Raw genomic sequence first — 20,521 nt, forward strand, 5'->3', positions numbered from 1 at the left:
AACATCAACTTTAGATCTCCACATAGACATGCGCACCTACACATAACGCACACACGCGCTCACACACAGTGCCACTTAGTGATATCCTAGGTGTCAGCCACACATGAGGATGTAGCTCAGTAGCAGAGTGCTTGATGAGCATGCATGAAGTCCTCGGTTCAGTCCTTGGTGGCAGAAAATACCAGGAGAATCACTGGAAGAATTCTGTAGCGGGTCAACCTGAAAGGGAACTCTAGAATATACTGATTGTTTTATACTGACCAATAATTCATAGTCATACATAATATGCATGCCATGCTTCAGAGTCTTGTTGAACTCAACAAAAGTCTCTTCTTGTTTCTTCCTTTGTTGGCATTATAACACAGACATTGCTGTCGTTTAGCTATTTTACAATAAATAAAGTCCCCAAGATAAAGTTATCATTCATTATGTAGCATAGTGAGACCCCACTGAGAAAACATTAGCCCCTACATCAGGCAAGTGACAAGAGCTCAATCCAAGACACTGAGGGGAACTTGAGCCTCTCTTGACTTCTGTCTTCTCCTCTATACCATGAAGATATCATAGCAAATCTATTGTTATGTTAATTTTATCTAGTATCTTCTTTTCTTCTTCTTCTTTTTTTTTTTTTTGATCCTCAAAAACTAAATTTCAACATATGCCACATTAACTGGTATAGAGGCAATAACCACTCTCTCTATGTTGATTAGTTTTCTACTGTGATGTAGCAAATAGCCATAGAGAAAAGTGAGTGCTTAGCTCTTAGCTCCCCAGGTTAGGCATAGCACTAGATTATGTGTTAGGGGCTCATAAAGCTAATGGCCAAACCAGGCTCGTACCTGGAGGTTCCAGGGAAGAGTCATCTGCCTCCACGCTTACTTACATTATACAAGTTTCCTTTCCTTGCTTCTCTAAGGGTGCTGTCCTCATTGCCTTGCTGACTATGAGACAGATCCCTTCTGAGGCTTGAGAAGCCACACATTCCCCTTCCTTTGAGCCCCTCTGTCTTCAGCAATGTCAAGATGAGCGGAGTGTCTCTCGGGTTTTGAATCACTGCCTCCCTCTCCCTTCACTGCTGAAAGAAATTCAGAAAGATCCACTTATCATTTAGGTGAAGCCCGTCTGGATAATGTCCATAACGTGAAGAGTCAAATAACTTGGGACTTAAATCACATCTGCTAAATCTTTATTCAGTCCTGCTTGGATTTCTCTTTGACTGAATAGTAGGATCCTTGGGGAGGAGAGCACTGCCAGTATTCTGAATAAATGCATATCTCTGTATGAGTATGTGGGGATACGCCTGTGGTAGTTTAAAAGAAAATGCCGCCCCTCAATGGAGTAGCAGTATTAGGAGGTGTGGCCTTGTTGGAGAAAGTGTGTGGCCTTGTTGGAGAAAGTGTGTCACCGTGGATGTGAGCTTTGAGTTCACCTATGCTCAGGTTACGCCCACTGCCACAGTTCACTTCCTGTTGCCTGTGGATCAAAATGCAGAGCTCCCAGCTCCTTCTCCAGCACCATGCCTTGCCTGTATGCCACCATGTTTCCATGACAATAACGGACTAAAACTTCTGAAACTGTTAGCCACCCCAATTAAAAGTGTTCCTTCATAAAAGTTGCTGTGGTCATGGTGTCTCTGCATAGCCACTGAAGCCTTAACTAAGACAATGCCCCTTCACAAAATTGAAAGGCAGAGTTCTTTCATAACCTCATTATACACATGTGATGAAATAGGATGTATCCACAAATATGTTTAATTCAACAGACAACTACTCAGTTGGTAAAAATATACATGGCACAGATACTACTCTTAATGGAGTCTTCCTCCTCACGAGGGAATGAAAATGAATAGACTCATCTCAGAGCACAGGCTTTACCAGGCTGATGCATCAATGAGTTGTTTCCATATAAAAATACCAGGTACAAATCAAAATCTAAAATACGTAAGCAAAGGAAAGGAAAGAATTTTTGTTTGTTTATTTTTCAAGACAGGGTTTCTTTGTGTAGCCCTGGCTGTTCCAGAACTAGTTCTATAGACCATGCTGGCCTTGAACTCACAGAGATCCCCCATCTCTGCTTCCTGAGTGTAGGGATTAAAGGCGTGTGCCACCACTGCCCAGCAAGAATTTTTAAATGTATATACAGTTTTCAGTGATTCCCAAACTTATATACAAAGCTCCTGATAACATATAACGCACATGCTAAAACACACACACACACACACACACACACACACACACACACACACACACACACAATCTAATATAAATATAGGCACCTACATAAGAGTTCTTAAAATCATTCCACAATGCTTTCATTTATACAGTAAGAAACTATGTAGACAATGCTTTCCACAGCCACAGCTGGTTTTATAATTTAGGATCTATACCTTGAAGTGTATCAACAGCAAATAGACGGCTCACGTGAAAAACACAACAAAAGTAATTAATTCCTTCTGCCTCACTTCCTGGCTCGGAAGGCTCAAACATTTTGCAGTAGTTTTTCTACTTTGAAAAAGGGACAGCAAGGTGTTGCAAATGTGTACTATATTCCTATGTGCTCTGAATAAGTCGCCAAATTAATAGCAATTCAAATAACTTATTCTTTAACAGCTATTTGCCAGCTCTGTGGCATCATAAAACCAAATTGGTATCTTTCCCCAAGCATAAATAACCCAGCTCTATCCCAGAGTGATGTTATATCCGCATAAAGATAATTAATTCTCATCTTCCACTATTATCCAGTTGTCCATTTACCAAAGGGTAAATGATGTTTTCTCTAGGCCCGGGTGTGCTAACACACACTGTTTATTGGCAATAAGCATTTCAGGCTTCTGAGGAGCAGTTTCAGGAGAACTTGAGATTAGCTACATACACACCACAACCCTGGTATTTACAGCAGGCTCCCGTGGATAATGAAACCTCACTTAGGACATTCCATCTCTTCCGAGTCAACACATTTCAAATACCATTCAAAGGATCGCTCTTTGCGAAGGACTTCAGCAGCTTGTAACTATAGTATTCTATGTGACAGATATCTTTTCAGTCACTACAAAAAGTTTACCATTAGAATGGTTGTCTGTCTATCTCCAGAACTGCCAGATAAGATGAAGCATCACGGGAGTCATAGTATGAATTGTTTTAATTTGCAGTTTTCTGAGCTCTGCTTAAGGAAGGAAAGAAAAAAAAATTAAAGGACACCTAGGTAAAAGAAGGTGAAACAAATCCCTGGTGTGTCTTTTAAGATGTCAATCAGTGCCTTTTTTTTCCTTTTGCCTACTGTAATAAAACAAGGGTTCATATTCTAACCAGTTCCTGGATCCAAACTTTATATGGAATATCCTTACTATATAGTCCTTGACCACAAAGGAAAGCCAATACGCTTCAGAATCAACCCCCAAAACTACAAGTTTCTCCTAGAAATTAAACTAGTAGCTTCATTAGCCTCAACAAATACTTTTTCTGACAGATTTATAATAGTGGGCATTTTTCAAAGTGGGGATTCTACAGGAAAATTGACAACTTAACCTGTGCTTGGTATTTGTAGGGGATGACATGGGTAGTGTGCAGCAACACTTAGGTTGTTCTTGCTTCCCAGCCACCATCCAGATAGGGGTCAAAATATGACATTGCTCCATGTAAGAAAATGGTAAAAGGTTGCCAGTCTGAGTTCTGAAAAAGTTTATGCTGCTCCTATAAATACAAATATTCTTTTAGGGTCAAGGGGATGGATCAGTAGGTTAAGGCACTTGCTCCCCAGCCAGGCAACTTGAGTTCCATACCTAGGACTCAATGTGATGGAAGAAAAGAGCACATGTACACACACACACACACACACACACACACACACACACACACACACACACACACACCATTCATGAGGACCCAAATCAATATGCTTTGGAAACTGGAGGAGGAAAGAGGGCCTGGTTTCTTGCACTGGCTGAATAGTGCCAGACTGCTTGCTGGCCACCAGACTTCTCATTATGTGAGGGAAATAAACCCTTGTTTGTTAAGGCTTCAGAGTCAGGTTTCCTGTTCCTTACAGGCGAAAGTATTTCATATTCAAACAACACCTCATGCATATTCTTTCAAAGGAAGGTATTGGAGGTTTAAATTCCAAAAGGTTTCCGTAATGTGCGTTCCAATATGAAAATGGGACAAAACCTCTGTGAGCATAGTATGTGGTTAAAGGGGTACAGAAAATAGAAAAGTGGGAAATCTATAAGGAAAGAGAGAGAGAGAGAGAGAGAGAGAGAGAGAGAGAGAGAGAGAGAGAGAGAGAGAACATATATATATTGGTAAGCACTACCAAAATATACTGTGTCAAGGGTCTCCACTTCTCTTTATATATCAAGTTAAAAGAAAGGGTAAACTAGTGAGAAATTAGATATTAAAAGGCACCTGTTAAACACATTGGGTTCTAAACAATATTTAAACATAAACTCTAGCAAGCTGGCTGGATAAATTGGCTCACCCCAGTAAATCCAGAAAAAACTGCCCTGGATTTAAAGATATCCTGGAATAAACAGTGAGTTTCTGGTTAGGCTGGGCTACAGAGCAAGACCTGTTTCAAAACAAAGATTAATTAATTAATAGGTTTAAAAAAAAAGTTGGCAATGGAAAAGGGGGAAACTCAAAAATAGAACATGAACGCCCAATTTGAAAACCAAAATTGAAATTGGACCTGAAATGTTTAGGAAAGTAACATTATCTCCTTAACTGACTGCAAGGCTCATATAAAGGAAAATTTAATTACAACCACTTACTCTTAGTTATCAACTGCCTGGTGATTAATGCTATAAATCTGCTCTTTCATTTAATATCAAGCTAAATGTGAGACTTCATCAAGGAAGAATCCAAGGATAAGAAAAAGACACCTCTGAAACCACACAAGTAAGTACCTGAAAGCGAAGTCTGATTGTAAAGATGGCCAAAAAAAAAAAAAAAGACAAAATAAAAACTGCTATAAAGAATTAACTGCCCTACATCTGAAGCAATCGTGATTAACTCTCACGGGTAGAGCTGAGTGGTAAAGAGGACATGTGGTCCAGATGTGAGATGGGGAAGTGGTGGTAATAAAAGCAGAATGGACTCAGAAGAAAGAGTGGAATAGAATGTAGGATAGAGTCAAATGTCTTCTTTAGAAGACAACTGTTTACAGATTCTCATTTCTTCCTATTTGAACACTTCTTGTTACTAACTACCATATGGTGGTAGCATATAATAGAAGTACACATATCACCTATCTCTCTCTCTCTCTCTCTCTCTCTCTCTCTCTCTCTCTCTGTGTGTGTGTGTGTGTATGTGTGTGTGTGTGTGTGTGTGTGTGTGTATGTGTGTAATAGATACCATAAATTTTGAAAGTTCTCCAACTTAGGTCCACTTTTCTCTATCACCTGGCATCCCCATCTACCATGTATGCTGAGACACAAGAGAGGATACATGATATACACGAGGTTTCAGAAAGAAACACATGAACTTATGTCTCCCTCTTAAAATCTCTGGGTCATAAGGAAGCAGAACACAGAAAGATTCATGAGGATGAAGGGTTCAAAGAGTTTTTAAAGTTTAAGAGGGTTCTTCAAGCTATTCACACACAGCAAAGGGGGACAAGGAACAGGTCCCCAAAATGAGGAATAATAACATTCTTGGCCACAGTAGGTTGATGAGGCCCTCTATATGGCATGCTGCAGACCTAGAAAATTTTAAATGCTTGGAAGGAATATACATGCTAAAAATTATATCTGGCATGAGGAAACATGTCTGTTATCCTGCACTTTGGAGGCAGAACCAAGAGGATTGACACAAATTTGAGGCCAGCCTGATCTACACTGGGAGTTTCAGCCAGGCTGGGCTACCGAGTGAGGTCCCCTCACAAAAGAAAACACGAAGCCCGCAAGAAGCTTCCTGGGATCCAAACATGTGGGCTTGTGCAGATTTCTGTAACAGATAAACAGAGCTGTTCCACCTCAACTCTTGGGACTGCTTGACCTACTTAGCAGCAAATAAAAATCGCACAGACTCCAGGTAGAGGGCCACCCTCCCCTAATACCCTAGGTAGCCCCAACCCCACCCCCACCCACACATGCATCACGGTATTGGAATACCAACAGCAAGCAAATCCTATCGCCTCCACTTTGTACCTAAACACATAATTTACATTTCTGTCCGGGGTGAAGTTTCTATTTCCCTGTACACAAAGTTCCCTTTTCTACTAAGTGTGAAGGAAGGTTAGATCAGCTGATAATCATCTGCCGATTTTTCTCAGTAGCTCTGAGTAATTTAGCCAAACCATAAAATTACCAAGGAAAAAAGAAAAAGCTTAAAACATTACTTCTACATTCGCCTTCTTGAGAGAAAACACACTTAAGTAACTATTAGAGCTGAAACATGTATAACTTCACATTAAAATAAGTCTGATCTGAGGCCACATGGAGGTGCAAAGCAAAATGCAAATTTGAAAGTGACCATTTACAAAAGCAGTGACAAGTGTCAGATTCCCAGGAGGGACTTTATGCCACATCAAGATCTCTTTCTGGCCTGCAGGTCTCGGGTCTCTAACCTGAGAATTGCTAGGCAGTTAGTGTCAACAGCCAACCTGTGTGTGAAACACCTTTTGGTCTCTTCAGATCCGCTTGGGACTGAGTGTGTCCCGTGTGAACAGTGAACTTGGTGTACAAGCAGCACGTGGGGCACCATTCTAAAGCCTGCAGCAGTCTGTCGCACAGGTAACCAAACAAACTAAAGAAGGGAGTGTCAGCACGCAAAACAAATCCAGTGTGAGATTTCTCAAAGGGAAGGTTGAGATAAATTTGGACTTACGTGTAAGAAAATGAATCCACTCCGAACATCAGCTAGCTCCCAATGCAAAGCCAGATTCTATCCACAACACAAAACAACAAGAATAACAACAAGAGGGGCCCCTTGTGAGCCGTTTCTATATTCTTGCACTTCAGAAATCTCCAAAGAGTCTATGGTCTGTGTCTAGAACTTCTAGAGAGCGAAGCCATGACAAGAGAGAAAACAGCAGTCATTAGATAGCATTCTGCAACGTGCAGGGATTCCTATCTGTAACTACATGGCAATCTATGGCTGCTATGTACCAGATGCTCAGCTTAAAGGGACCGTATGTCATTCTACTCTTAGCAATTTCAGAAACTGCTAGAATCTTCACTAGGAGAGGATCAACTTTCTCTGCTGGGGACATAATACACGGATAGTAGGAAGCATTGCATAAATTTGTATTGTGACTTCAGCTGCAATCTCTTATACGTTCCAGGGTGTTGATTCCCAGAACACAGTTTATGGAGTCACTGCGTTCCTTCTTTGGGACAATCAATGACACTTGTACAGTCTAAGAAACTAGGGCTCCTGGGGCAGTAAACAGCAATACTGGTTCTGCTGGTTTTACAAGGCGGAAGCTGGAATACACCTCTTTGTTTTCCCTCAGGGGTTTTTCTCTGAGTCAGCCTTCCAGTATTCCTACTCGCATTTTGTACCTAGATAAAGGTAGATAACCTCAGCCACAATTACAATCCAGCAGCTCCTAACAGACAGCTCTTTCATGTATTATTCAATCATTTCGCCTTCCTGGCTGCTTGACCAACCTTGATAAACTCTGTCTCATCATCTTTTAAAGTAGGATTTAAGTTCAACTCAAATAAATGAATAACCTAAGACTAATAGTGACTTTAACCAGAAGGGAACTCATCCCATTACCTACACACAGAGCCAATGCTCAAAATGCTCAAAAGGGCGGGTCCTGATAACAAGAAGCCCTACCTCTGGCCTCTTACTGCTCTGTTCTGTTGAATTTGGGGCATTTGGCTTCTGGCTCACCCTGTTCCAACCACTGAACCAGCCAGCAGAAAGCAGAGAAAGACATCTCACTGGTCAATTATTCGTTTGTCTCCTATTTACATCCTATTTCTGAGGACAAAATCATATGGCCGCTTACTGACTACTGACAAAGAGGCTTGGGAACCTGAGGCCTTAGAAAGCAGAAATGGGCCCCTCCCAACTTCCTGTACAATATGTATTTGGGCCCACTTACAGCACTAGGCATTCCAACATCATCACTATCCTGTGCATTCAAGCAGCAGCCATTTACCTAACATCAGCATATGCACCGTTTTTTAGTTAATTAGAACAATTATTTTGTTGCTATGATCAAGTTCTAATCACTAATAGAAATAGCCATCGTGACATTAACTAATAATAGTTGGCTCTGGTTTCATACAATAGCCTCAAAATGCTCACAGAACGGGCATAATAAATTAGAATTGCACAAAATGAAAGCCAGAGGTCAATGGAGGGTATCTTTTTCAATAGCTTTCCACTTTTTTTTTTTTTTAAATGACACAAGTTTTCTCTTTGAACCTGTAGCTCAACAGTTTGGCTAGGCTAGCTGGCCCCTGAGCATTGGGGATGTAAATACACATCTCTTCCCTGTCAGATCAGGTGACAGACATGAGCCCAGCTTTTAAGTGGGTTTTGGGGATTCTACACTTGCAGGGCCCCAACGTGGCAGGCACTTGACAGTCTAAGCATTCCCCAGTACTGTCCGATGTCTTCTAGAGGAAGAAAATTATTCACCTACCCACGCCCGAGGCTAAGGAAGGGAGATTGGTAAATACATATAGTCAGATCAAGAAAAAAAAAGAAAGAGAAGGAAAAGGGAGAGAAGGAAGTAAATGGGGTAAAAAGGAAGAAAAAGAGGAGGAAGGAAATAAATATTAACAATTCTTGAGTTTGGAGTCACATCCATGGTCTGTGACAGTGACTCTCAACTGGTGGGTCGCGATCTCCAAGGGTCAAATGACCTTTCTTCAGAGAGTCACCTAAGACCATTGAAAAACCACTGATATTAACATTATAAAGCAGTAGCAAAATTAAAATTATGAAGTAACAACAAAAGTAATATCATGGCTGGGGGTCACCACAACATGAGGAACTATATTAAAGGGTGGCACGCAGCATTAGGAAGGCTGAGAACCATTGTTCCACGGGCTCTAAAGCTTTTAAGTCTTCAGTAAGGTGGCCCATCCATCCTGGGGGAAGTGCATTCCAGAACAAAACAGATGACCTCATGGACAGGAAGCAAAAGATGAGTAAGAAGAAGAGTCTTCTCCTTTCAATCCCAAGTACACAGTGATCTGCTGGTTCCCTCCCCGACAAAACCTGTGCCTTTTGAAGGCTCTACCACTTGCCATGCTGGGGACCAAGCCAGTGCCACATGAGACTCGAGGACAATTAAGATTCAAACTGTCCACATAGTACAAATGTCTCTATCATTCAGTAAGAGATCACAAAATTTAAGTGGTAACATATTATTGTTTTTTTTAATTACATTTATTTATTTTGTATGGGTGTGTGTGTGTGTGTGTGTGTGTGTGTGTGTGTGTGTGTGTGTGGTGGGGAGGTGAGGGGGGAGAAGACACAGAGACAGACAGACAGACAGAGACTTGTGGATGTCATCAGACAGCTTGTAGGGGGAACTGGTTAACTTCTTCCACTACTTGGGTCCTAGGGATCAAACTTAGGTCTTCAGCCCTGGCAGAGGTCAAGATGACCCACAATCATCTCACCAGCCCAGATCACTCCTCTTATATAAACAATAGCCAAAAAAAAACAAAACAAAACAAACAAACAAAAAAAAACTGCCCTGGTAAAGTAACTTGAAGCAAGTAAAGTAGGAACAAAGAACTAACAATGAAGAATAAAAATCAGTCCCTGTGACATCACTCTAACAATTCACCATCAGTAAAAATACATGTTTGTTATTTTTGTTCTTGTTACTGGGGTGGGGGACTCAATTGTTCGTAGGGATTTTGGTCTTTTGTTTGTTTGTTTGTTTGTTTGTTTTGTTGAACGGGATTCTTATTCTACAGCTCAGGGTGGCCTCGATGTTGCTAAGACTGGCCTGAAACTCAAGCCTATCCTTCAGCACAGCCTCTGATGTGCTGGCATTATAGACATGAACCGTGACACCCAGCTTTGGTAGAAACAATGTCTATGGCTTCAGACTTAGCTCAGTAAGTAGAGCTTGCCTAGCATACACAAAGCCTTGGGTTGGAGACCCAGAATCCAACCCAGGTATAAAACGGCAAGCCTGTAATTCCAGCACTCAAAGGTGGAAGCAGGAAGTTTAGAACTGTCAGGTTATTCTCTGCTACAAGTTCAAGAAGCTAAAGACCAGCCTGGGTTATAGGATGCCCTTTCTTTAAAAAAAAAAAAAAAAAAAAATGCTTGTATTGAATAATATAGACATTCTGTTCATTCTGCTCAAAGATAATATAAGCTGATTTTCCAATAATCCCTGCAGTTTGTCCTTTCCAAACTTGCAAACGAACAGAATAAAAATTATTTCCTAGCAAACTATACTAGGCAAAAACAACTTGTACTACTTTGTTTAACTTGAACTATTAGAACTTTCTAAGGAAGATAAAAATAAAAATACCATAGCAACCCAATGTCACCCAGAGAATGAGTAACTGGGAGTCTGAGAGAGAATTTGAAGTTTGTTTTCTCTATCAATGAGCTTCCTGCCTTCCCCTCCTGTACACTTACTCTTCCACATCAATGCCCAAGATGTTTTCTTCCCAACGTGGTCCTGAAAGAAACATCAAGGAAGTGTCTCCCTTTGGGGACTGGGATTTAGGCATTTGAAAGAGAACATATTCTCCTTTCAAAAGGCATATAAAGAACCAGTAGGATGTCTGTAGCTTAGTATACATAAACTTAAGCTTCATAGACTTGACTGGATCTCATATGTCTATGTAAACAGCCAAACCTGTAGGTGGAAAGCTTCGGACTCTGTAGCCATTTATACTTCCTACGTTATTTGCATTATGTATATAAACAAAACCTAGCTACAAAGCCTATTATGTTGCTTACAGTAGCATCTAATTTCTGCTCATTTCCTGAGGTAGACAGAGCTGCCTGCCATTCTAAATAAATACCTTAATAACGTGTGGCTATTAAAAGTTTCCCACAGGGTAGCTGCTTTAAAACAGTAAACAAAACTGTTGAGTCTCACGGTGCAGAAGCCTATAGTACAGATTCAAAGTCATTTCTAATCAGAACCACACATTAGAGTTTTAATTATTATCATTACTTATGCAGTAATGTCATTGTAGACCTGACAAAAAGAAGTTGGGGAAGTATATTTATCTTAACATAATCTAGGAAGAAGTTTGGATGATATTTTACACTTATCCCTAACTGTTGTCCAAATAAACTGATACTTCAACATGATATGAGTTTCTCAAAAGAATAGAGAACAAATATCATGTTATCATTCTGGTTAAAATTTTATTAAGAAAATCGCTAACACCATTTGTTATTTAACGCTGATACTCATTAAGTACAATTTTTACAAAGAACTACCATTCCCTCTAGTCAATTAATATTCTCTCCCTGATGGACTTTTTACTTTAAATATTTATAAATTCTATCTACCCAGTGGTTGCTTGTACTTTATATGACAGGAATATCTGAAATCCTAGGTATATTAGCTTATAAATGTAGGGCATTGGTTTGCAAAGAAAAGGAAAAGAACAATCTCCTGTTATGTCCTAAAAGCCCTAGAAAGGGAACATTTATGAAAGTTGGTGGCTTCATGTCACTTCAGGTGAACAAGAAAGACACTTACAAAATTTTCCTTTTCTAACTATTTATTCTTCGGTTAAGTCTATAATTTGGAATACATGCAAAATAGCAAGTAGCAGTCTTGATTGGTCCTTCTCAGAAACGTTCAAATGCCAGCAATAATATAGCAATCATGGCACTAAATATCCATCACGGGAATGTTGCCAAGACCATAGAAATTTCTAGCTTTTTCTGACAAGACTGTGGAAGAAAAACATAATGTAGTAAAGATTTGAAATAAAAAAGTCATTCTGATATTATGTTGCAATTACCCTAACCACTTACTGAAAAGCATGCATAATAGAAGGCACTAGCTAGGGAAATAAATGGTTATAAAGCCACTGAATTCAAAAGGGAATTAAACCAAAAGCAAAACCTACAGAATGATTATTATATGAACGCTATAACAGGATCTTATTAATACCAGAAGATGTGGAAAGCAACTTCAAAAGAAAAGAGAATTTCATTCCTTAAACAAGGTGGTTTCATAAAATAATCAGCTAGACAATTGTTGAAAATAATCTTAATAAACAAGGGGATTAAAAACTAGAGCAATACCAGGATGTGAACCTAAAGTCACACTTAGATTCATTCAAAATAATACCCAAGTGAAGTCCAACTTTGATCACACTGTCTGCACATTTATCTAACAGGCCCTCATGTTCAAAGTGCCTACATAAGGAAAGCAAAGTTTCATGCAGATGATCGAGGCAAAGGTGGGTGAGGTCAGGGAGACAGTTACTTTGGAAGCACCATTTGAAAGTCAGACAGCAAGGTAATAAATTGGTAGTTTTATAGATCAAAATTCAGGCAAAACACTGACTAAAAACAGGGTCAGTATTACTGACATTTCCCTTCGCCCAGACTCTAGTGTGGCTCAGTGGTAGGGACTAACGATGCACTTAGGTAATTTGAGTTGCTGTATGTTTTTTTGTTTTGTTTTGTTGTTGTTTGTTTGTTACTTATTTTAAGTGATAATGCTATATATTACAGGACTTTATTACTGATGTTCTGGAGCCCTTACCCCATAAACTTTTGAACACATGACAAGTTTCTCTTCCTGCCATTCTAGCCCCTGCACAGCTGTGTAAGATTCAATGAATATCTGTTGAAGAGAAAGGATGTATATGCTAAGCTCTGTCAACATTTCTCTAAGGTCTACCCTATAACTAAAGTCAGATTTTTCTCTCTGTTTGCCACAAGCTATCTCTGGAAAACTACGATAACTGAGGCCCTCTTTATCAATTCTATTATTCTTATCATCTCTAAGTCTTGTACGAGTCCTTTAAATAAGATATAACTATCCCTACTGTATAATGAAGCTGAGTCTCCAACAGCACCACAGCTTGTCACTAACTGGGTCTCACTTGGTGCTGGGTGGACACTAGTGACAGTGTAAGCAGACCACAAGGTTTTATCACATTCGACTCAGCAATTGCCTCCTCTGGGAAGCCATGTTTAAATGTATGAAGCTCGACTTTGGAACGTACCTCCTGCCTCCTATACCACCTTTGGTAGTTCGAATTTTAACACTACTGTGTGATCTTTACCCTTCGGTAGTGCCTGTTTGATTTTAGTAAAAGGATTCACAGTCCCCCTTCAGAACAGAACCTCAGACCTATAATTGCAAGTAACTGGATCTCACTAACAATCTAAAAGTGTTTGGTCCAGTGAAGAAGCTACTAAAATACCTTTACTCTCGCCTTACCCGACCCTCAGTTGTTGTGGAATATTAGTTTAACATGTGCTACATTCGTTTATGCTGTGGAATATGTGTTTAATGATCTGTTGCATTCTTTTACGTTGAATTTGTTTAACTCTGTAAAATCGTGTAACTTTGCCTGCCTAAAACACCTAGTGGTCTAATAAAGAGCTGAATGGCCAAGAGCTAGACAGGAGAGAGAATTAGACAGGGCTGCCAGGCAGAGAGAATAAGTAGGAGGAGAAATCTAGGCTCAAAATAAGAAGAAGAGCTAGAAGCGAGAAAAGGAGAGGACACCAGGAGCCAGCCATGGAGTAAGAAAGATATATAGAATAAAGGTAAAATGCCCAGAAGCAAAATGTAGTTAAAAATAGATGGGATAATTTAAGTTAAGAAAAGATAGCTAGAAACAAGCCAAGCTATGGATGGCCATTCATAACTAAGAGTAAGTCTCAGTGTATTTATTTGGGAGCTGGTTGGCGGGCCCCCAAAGACCAAAGAGTGAAAAATAAAATAACTCCTCTCAGCAGAGAACCCAGAAGCAATGATACAAGACTCCTTAAAATAGCAAATACAACCATCTGAGTATAACCTCACTATACCATGAAATGACAAATACCGGTTCAACCCATTTCATCACCACAGCCATGGGAATTCCCTACATTGCATGGTGTGAATAAATACAGACATTAGTTCTTGAGTAAAGCCTTAGGTTATTGACAGCAAAAATAAAAGAGAAGTGACTTGAACCCAACATGGGCCTCAGTTTATATTTGTGGGCCTGCATGATCTTTTTATGTTTTATTTTTTATGCCTTATTATAGACTTAATTTATTTTTATGTGGGTGGGTGTATCTACCACATGTATGTAGGTACCCTCAGAGGCCAGAAGGGAATGTTGGAGGATGCTCTAGCACTGGAATTAAAGGCAGCTGTAAGATAACTCACTTGGATTCTGGGAAACAAACCCGGGTCCTCTGGAAGAGCCGCAAGCACTCTTAACCACTGACACATCTCTGCAACCCCTGAATTTTTTTTGTTTTGAGTATGCATTTGAAGGAACATGATCTCAAAGGCCAGTTCCACACTTTGTAAATAAAGTATTTACAAAGATATATTTTGTAATCTTGGGGGCTGGAGAGATGACTCAGAGATTTAGAGCACTGGCTGTTCTCCCAGGGGTCCTGAGTTCAATTCCCAGCACCGACCGGGTTGCTCACAATTATCTATAATGGAATCTGATGTCTTCCTCTGGTGTGCAAGCATGCATGCTAACAAAGCACCCATATACATTTAAAAAGTAAATAGATGGGTAGGTATATAATTAATCTCATTTTTAAAAGAATGTCAGGAGCTTAAGCACAGAATAGTTCTACCACATCTTCCACAAAGACAACAGCCAAAATTATCTCCAACATCAATAAGTTCCTATCTCCATGCCTGTATAACAACTAAAATCATAATTTCTTAAAACAAACAAACAAAAATAAAACTTCTATTCAAAAGTAGAAATGCATCATTTCTATTTAAAACTGATATGGAGGGGGCAGTGGTGGCACATGCCTTTAATCCCAGCACTCCGGGGCAGAGGCAGGCGAATCTCTGTGAGCCTGGTCTACAAAGCGAATTCCAGGAAAGGTGCAAACCTACAGAGAAACCCTGTCTCAAAAAACCAAAAAGGGGGGGGGTGGATTTTGCTCAGTGGCAGAACCAAGGCCCTGGGTTCGGTCTCAGCTCTAAAAAAAAAAAAGAAAAGAACAAAACTGATGCGGAGGAACATACCAGAATCCCAACATTCAAAGTGCCTGAGGCAAGACCATAAGTGCAAGGTAAGGATACATAGAGAGAATTTATCTTAACATCGGAACTAATTTACCTTTCAAAAACATCCCATTCAGTTCAGGGCACATCAGTTATACATGCACACACACAAAGAGAAACAGAGAGACATATACATAGAAGCACAAATATATACATATGCACTTACACACAGAGACAAATACATATACTTACACATACACACTAAGAGAGACATAGAAATATAGAGAGAAATACATATATATACATATGCACTCACACACAGACCCACACAGAGACGCACACATACACTTATATACACGGACACAGACACACCATAGAAACACACAGACATAAACACACAAACACAGAGAAAGAGAGAGGATTAACATCACTGAATAGACACTAGTTGCTTAATATTAACTTTCCCCATAACCCTTAATTCTATGAATGAAATGCACTAATGTGACTACATTAATCTTTGAATCCCAAGTAATAATCACAAACCTTGGTTCTTTAGTAGGGAGTCAATACATGCTATTATGCAATAAAATATGAAGCTATTTTTGTTTTCTTTAAACATATACCCTACCCTGACCTCACAGCATTGAGTTCATTATTTATGGTTCATCAAGGTTTTTTTTCCCCCAAAACCCACCCTTAATTGCCCCATTCCGATCATTCAGCCTGTTTTCTCATCTGTATTTACAAATACACCCTGAATAGAGAGCAAGTGGCATGAATTAAATGTATTTTGAAGAAAATAAAGAGATGCTCTCTAAGAACAATTAAAATCAAAACCCTTTTCAAAAGGTGTCTTACATATTAGTCAGTGCCTATAATTGTTGTAATTATGTAAATTTAACCCTCTAAGACACCACAATGGTGTCTGGTGTTAGTATTCATGCTTCAGAACTTCCTTACAACAGGCCCTTTTAAAGCAATTAAACCTATCTGGCTGACAGCCCACAGAAATCTATGTTCTATCACAGTCTGAGCTCCAACTCAAAGGCTTTAAGATAGATGCTAGAAAATTCTGAATTACAACTGCAACAAGCGTGTGGCCTACAAATATATAGAACAAACCATGTATTTCCACACAATGAAAATCTAAATGAATTCTCATCTGTCTGCCCACAGCTACTGTGTCTAGTTAGTCGCTGAGACTTAAAGACGGTGAGAACAAAAGTGTAAAAGCATTAACCCTACCCCTCAATAAAACAGTAGCCACAGAGGAAGAAGTAACTCCACTGAGACATCCACTCTCAGAAGAATCTGTAGACAAACTAATAGCACTGTACGACCCAGAATTGCAAAACCCCCAGAACTTAAGAGTCAATTTGAAATCAGTTTAAAAAAAAAAAAGCTCAATAATTTTTAAATGCATAAATATCTAATTCTGAAATTTAACACCAGTAAAATGTTTGAACGATTTTTAAGTTCCAAAAACATCAACCCAATAATACATTGCCATCTCTCTCCCGACCTCAAACCTATTCTGAACATCACTTCCAGTTAGCATGAGAATGAGCAGGGCTCTGAGAAGAAGCAATAGAGGAGAAGAGAAAGGAAGGCCCTCATGACTCACAAATTAGATGCACTTCCTAGTAATCCCAACTGGCTATCTATTGTTCGTGCATATATTAGCGTCATCCAAGAACTGAAGGCAGAGCCATGCAGTCACTCATTACGTGGACCATTCCTTGTAAAATAGACCCCTGTCAGCTACACACTGACTTGGTTTACCAGTTTCTAATTACACAACCATCTAATTGCATAGCATAAATATAGCAGGGTATCTAAGGCAGCATTCTTGTTACACACACACACACACACACACACACACACACACACACACACACACACCCTGCTAATTTTCTTCCCTTTGACAAAAGTAAAGCCTTAATGAAAACCTAAAACTTTGAATAAATTGATAAGTAAAAAAAAAAGATTAAGAAATAGTACATGCTTAGATTTGAGCGTCTGAGCCCTTCGGTTTGTTAAGATGCTAGCCAAAAAAACCCCACTGTTCTAAAATTTGTACATGGCCTACTAAATACTTCTCATAAATTATATCATGACAGCATGTTATTTCTGTGCGCTGAAAATATTGCTGCACTCAATAACATATAATTTTCTTTCTTTAAAAGTTGAGAATAAACCCTGAACTCATCATACATGCCAAATCTTACCACCACATGGCCAGACACTCTGGAGCCCCACGTTGGCAACCTACGTGGCAACATTTGCTCAGTTTGGTGATAAGCCGATGAAGTTTCCTCCCCGCACAAGGTGGCATGCTACATCAACACAACGAAGTTAGGTTGTGACAGCTATCAAGTAGTGTGCTTTACACTCTGAGACAATGCACCTTTGTGCGGGTACCAGTCGATACTAGGCTTTTTTTTTTTTTTTTTTTTTTTCATTTGTTGAATGTATAAACACCCGTGAATCTGGCACTTGATTCTAAATTCTCCAACTGTAATTACAAACACATGTGTGCATAACCCAGCTACAGATACACTTCGAGTGATTACCTTATTGAAGATGTCTGCCTCTCCAGAAGCTATGAGAAAGAGCTGCTAGCCACTTCGAATGCACACAATCATTTCCCCCCATGTAAGCACATTTCATCAAAACAACTTCTATACTCAAAAAGGTGTACTAGATATCTATATCTCACTTCTTCAGTTCGCCTCCCCAAACAATGTTACCCCAGATTTTCTAAGTACATCCGCTTCTGACAACTGCAATAGAATTCTAAGAAGGTGGAGCCTAAACTGGTCTAAAAGTACCATGCATAGCCACTTTCTTCCCAAGATGGCTCCATCCACTCTATTTTCTCATGTCGCCTTCCCTCTCAAGCCAGTGCCTTGACTATCCAATGTGTGACTGCACAAAACATGTTCAAGTTGTCAGTTACGCAGGATGGGTACCACTCAGAAGGCGTTCAAATCTGCCCCTACTAAAGTCAGTGTTTTCCACTCTAGACACTAGTAGAAGACCAGACACATCTCCCTTTCTTGTCTAAAAACACATATCTGATAAGTGGCAGGGCCAGAGACTCAGGCTAGGTGTCCCCCCACACACTACCGTCTTACACTCCAGCACAGATACCCACAGCCGAGGAAAGGCCTAGGGAAACAAAACCAGTTCTCATGCAGGATGCGATGAGCCAAGGTCTGCTGGTTTTCATCTCTACTCCTTTTGACTTTTCAAATGAGGAAGCCTACTTCAATAAAAAACAAAACTCTTTAAAAAATCCTTAGTAAAACAAAACCTAAGTAATACCACTCTGGGGCAATTAAATTCCTATGGTTCATCAGGCTTTGGAGGTGTAAACAAGAAAATAGGACTAAGGCAGGCAGGACAGAAATGAAGAAAAGTTGGGAGGGCATAAGAAGGGACAGGAGCCCTCACTCTGGAATGTGGTGGAAGTTCCTCACCAGCAGACAGTCAAAGAGATGCAATTAGTTGGGAGAGGACCTGTCCAGTATGCAAAAGGCTCTGGGTTCAGTCCCTAGTGTCTGGGATTCCTGGACTTGAGATGGAGACAGGAGGGTTAGAAATTCTAGGTCATCCTCTGTCACACTGAGTTTGAGGCCAACCTGGGCTACATGAGACACTGTTTCAAAACCAAACAAGCATTCAAAGCAAAATCTTGGCACAATGAGAGCCCCACCTGCCATGGAGATTGCCTACACAGAGCTAGCATACCTTTTATATGCACATGTTTTCAAATAAGAATGTTAAAATAGCAATGCTTAGGGCCTCACTATACATGACATTCAACGGCAGCTTCTTTTCCTAGGTGTGAACTGTAATTTCCTAGGAATCTAACAAATAGAACTATAAGCTTTATTTATATTTTAAAAAAAAATCCAAGCTTCAGCTCCCCCATGCAACCCTTGTGACCCATACCTCTTTTTTTAACCTTTTCAGCTGTGATCCTATCCAGTCTACCTACCTACCTTACGAACCAACCACCTATGATCCTATTTAAGTTCCTCAGCAAACCTTTGATTCGTAACTTCAGAAGCCACCAAAGTCATGGGCATATAGCTATGGTAAAGACACTTTCCTGTGTCTCTTGTAAAGCCCAAGCCCACAACTGGGTGCATGATATCCTTTGCCTAAGGACTTCCCTTTCTATTAATCTCCCATACTTAAATCTGCTGAGATTTCTTTTTAATAATCTCCATCCAGCTCGACTTCATACCAATTCATCATGAAATTCGTTCTGTGGTGAAGCCAAGGATCCCAGCCTCACCTGAACAGAGGTCTCTGAAAGGACCTCCACTGCAGGAGACAGTAGAAGTCAACTTCTCTGCCTTCCACTCTCCACTGCCGCTGACAAGACCTCATCTCTGTTACCGCAGTTCTCCCAACAAGAGGGCCACAGGACAGCTAGGCATGCAGCCGGAAAAGGCGGGCAAGGAGAACGGAACAGGAGTGGGATCTGACGTCCCCAGCTATTCCATGGGTGCAACTGCAAATGCCATGCGACCAGCCGAGGAGGAGCAGAAGCCAGGACCCTTGATCATGGCTCTGCCACTGTGTGAGGGATGTCACTGACTCGGCTTAGCTTCTCAAAACTATAACTTGAGAGGGTGAAAGAGATGCATATACTCCCACCACACCAACGAAGAAGGGAGAGGAAGAAACTAGACATGACACGAAGGCACTTGACTTTAAACTTCAGCCAGCTAGCACTCTATTTCCCAACCCCCACCTCTTTCTTGAACACCCCTGTAGCTGGAGGGCTTCTCTCCAGGTCCCCAAAGCCCCGCAGTCCCACAATCCACGTATAAAATAATCACTCAGACGCTTATATCACTTATAAACTGTATGGCCGTGGCAGGCTTCTTGCTAACTGTTCTTTTATCTTAAATTAACCCATTTTTATAAATCTATACCTTGCCACGTGGCTGGTGGCTTCCCAGCGTCTTTACAGGTTGCCTCTCCTGGCGGTGGCTGCAGTGTCTCTCCTCCTCCTTCCTGTTTCCCCAATTCTCCTCTCTCTTTGTCCCGCCTATACTTCCTGCCTGGTCATTGGCCATCAGTGTTTTATTTATATAGAGTGATATCCACAGCACACCCCACTGGTGGGGTACCATCGCAAGTGGAACTGTCTCCTTCAGTCCTCTCTGCCTCTTCTCCTAACGTTTTGAAGGAAAGGCATGACTCACAAAAAGGTTGGGTTTGGTTTTCAGTTATGAGTTCCCTAGGGTTGGGAAAGGCCCTAGCTCTTTTCTTTTTTTCAAAAACATTTGGTAAAGATTCGGTCACACTAATAACAGATCACACAGAAAATCCAAAGGACAGCAGGAGGAAAGCAAATGGTTAGGAGTAATTCCATCCACCTCAGTTAAGT

General features: G+C 40.3%; 1 protein-coding gene across 2 annotated transcripts in view; it reads right to left on the reverse strand.

Annotated features, from left to right (window-relative positions):
* Positions 1-20,521, reverse strand: part of Tmtc2 (transmembrane O-mannosyltransferase targeting cadherins 2) — a 415,948-nt gene that overhangs the window by 356,185 nt on the left and 39,242 nt on the right. The window contains exon 1 of one of the 2 annotated variants that reach the window (XM_076553853.1): positions 6,822-6,843. The exons of the other annotated variant lie outside the window; for it this stretch is intronic. The gene's annotated coding sequence lies outside the window, so the exon portion shown is untranslated. Of the gene's footprint in view, positions 1-6,821; positions 6,844-20,521 lie in introns of those variants that run through there. 2 annotated transcript variants of the gene reach the window in all.

Source organism: Peromyscus maniculatus, chromosome 18, assembly GCF_049852395.1.
Source record: "Peromyscus maniculatus bairdii isolate BWxNUB_F1_BW_parent chromosome 18, HU_Pman_BW_mat_3.1, whole genome shotgun sequence".
Classification (NCBI taxonomy): domain Eukaryota; kingdom Metazoa; phylum Chordata; class Mammalia; order Rodentia; family Cricetidae; genus Peromyscus; species Peromyscus maniculatus.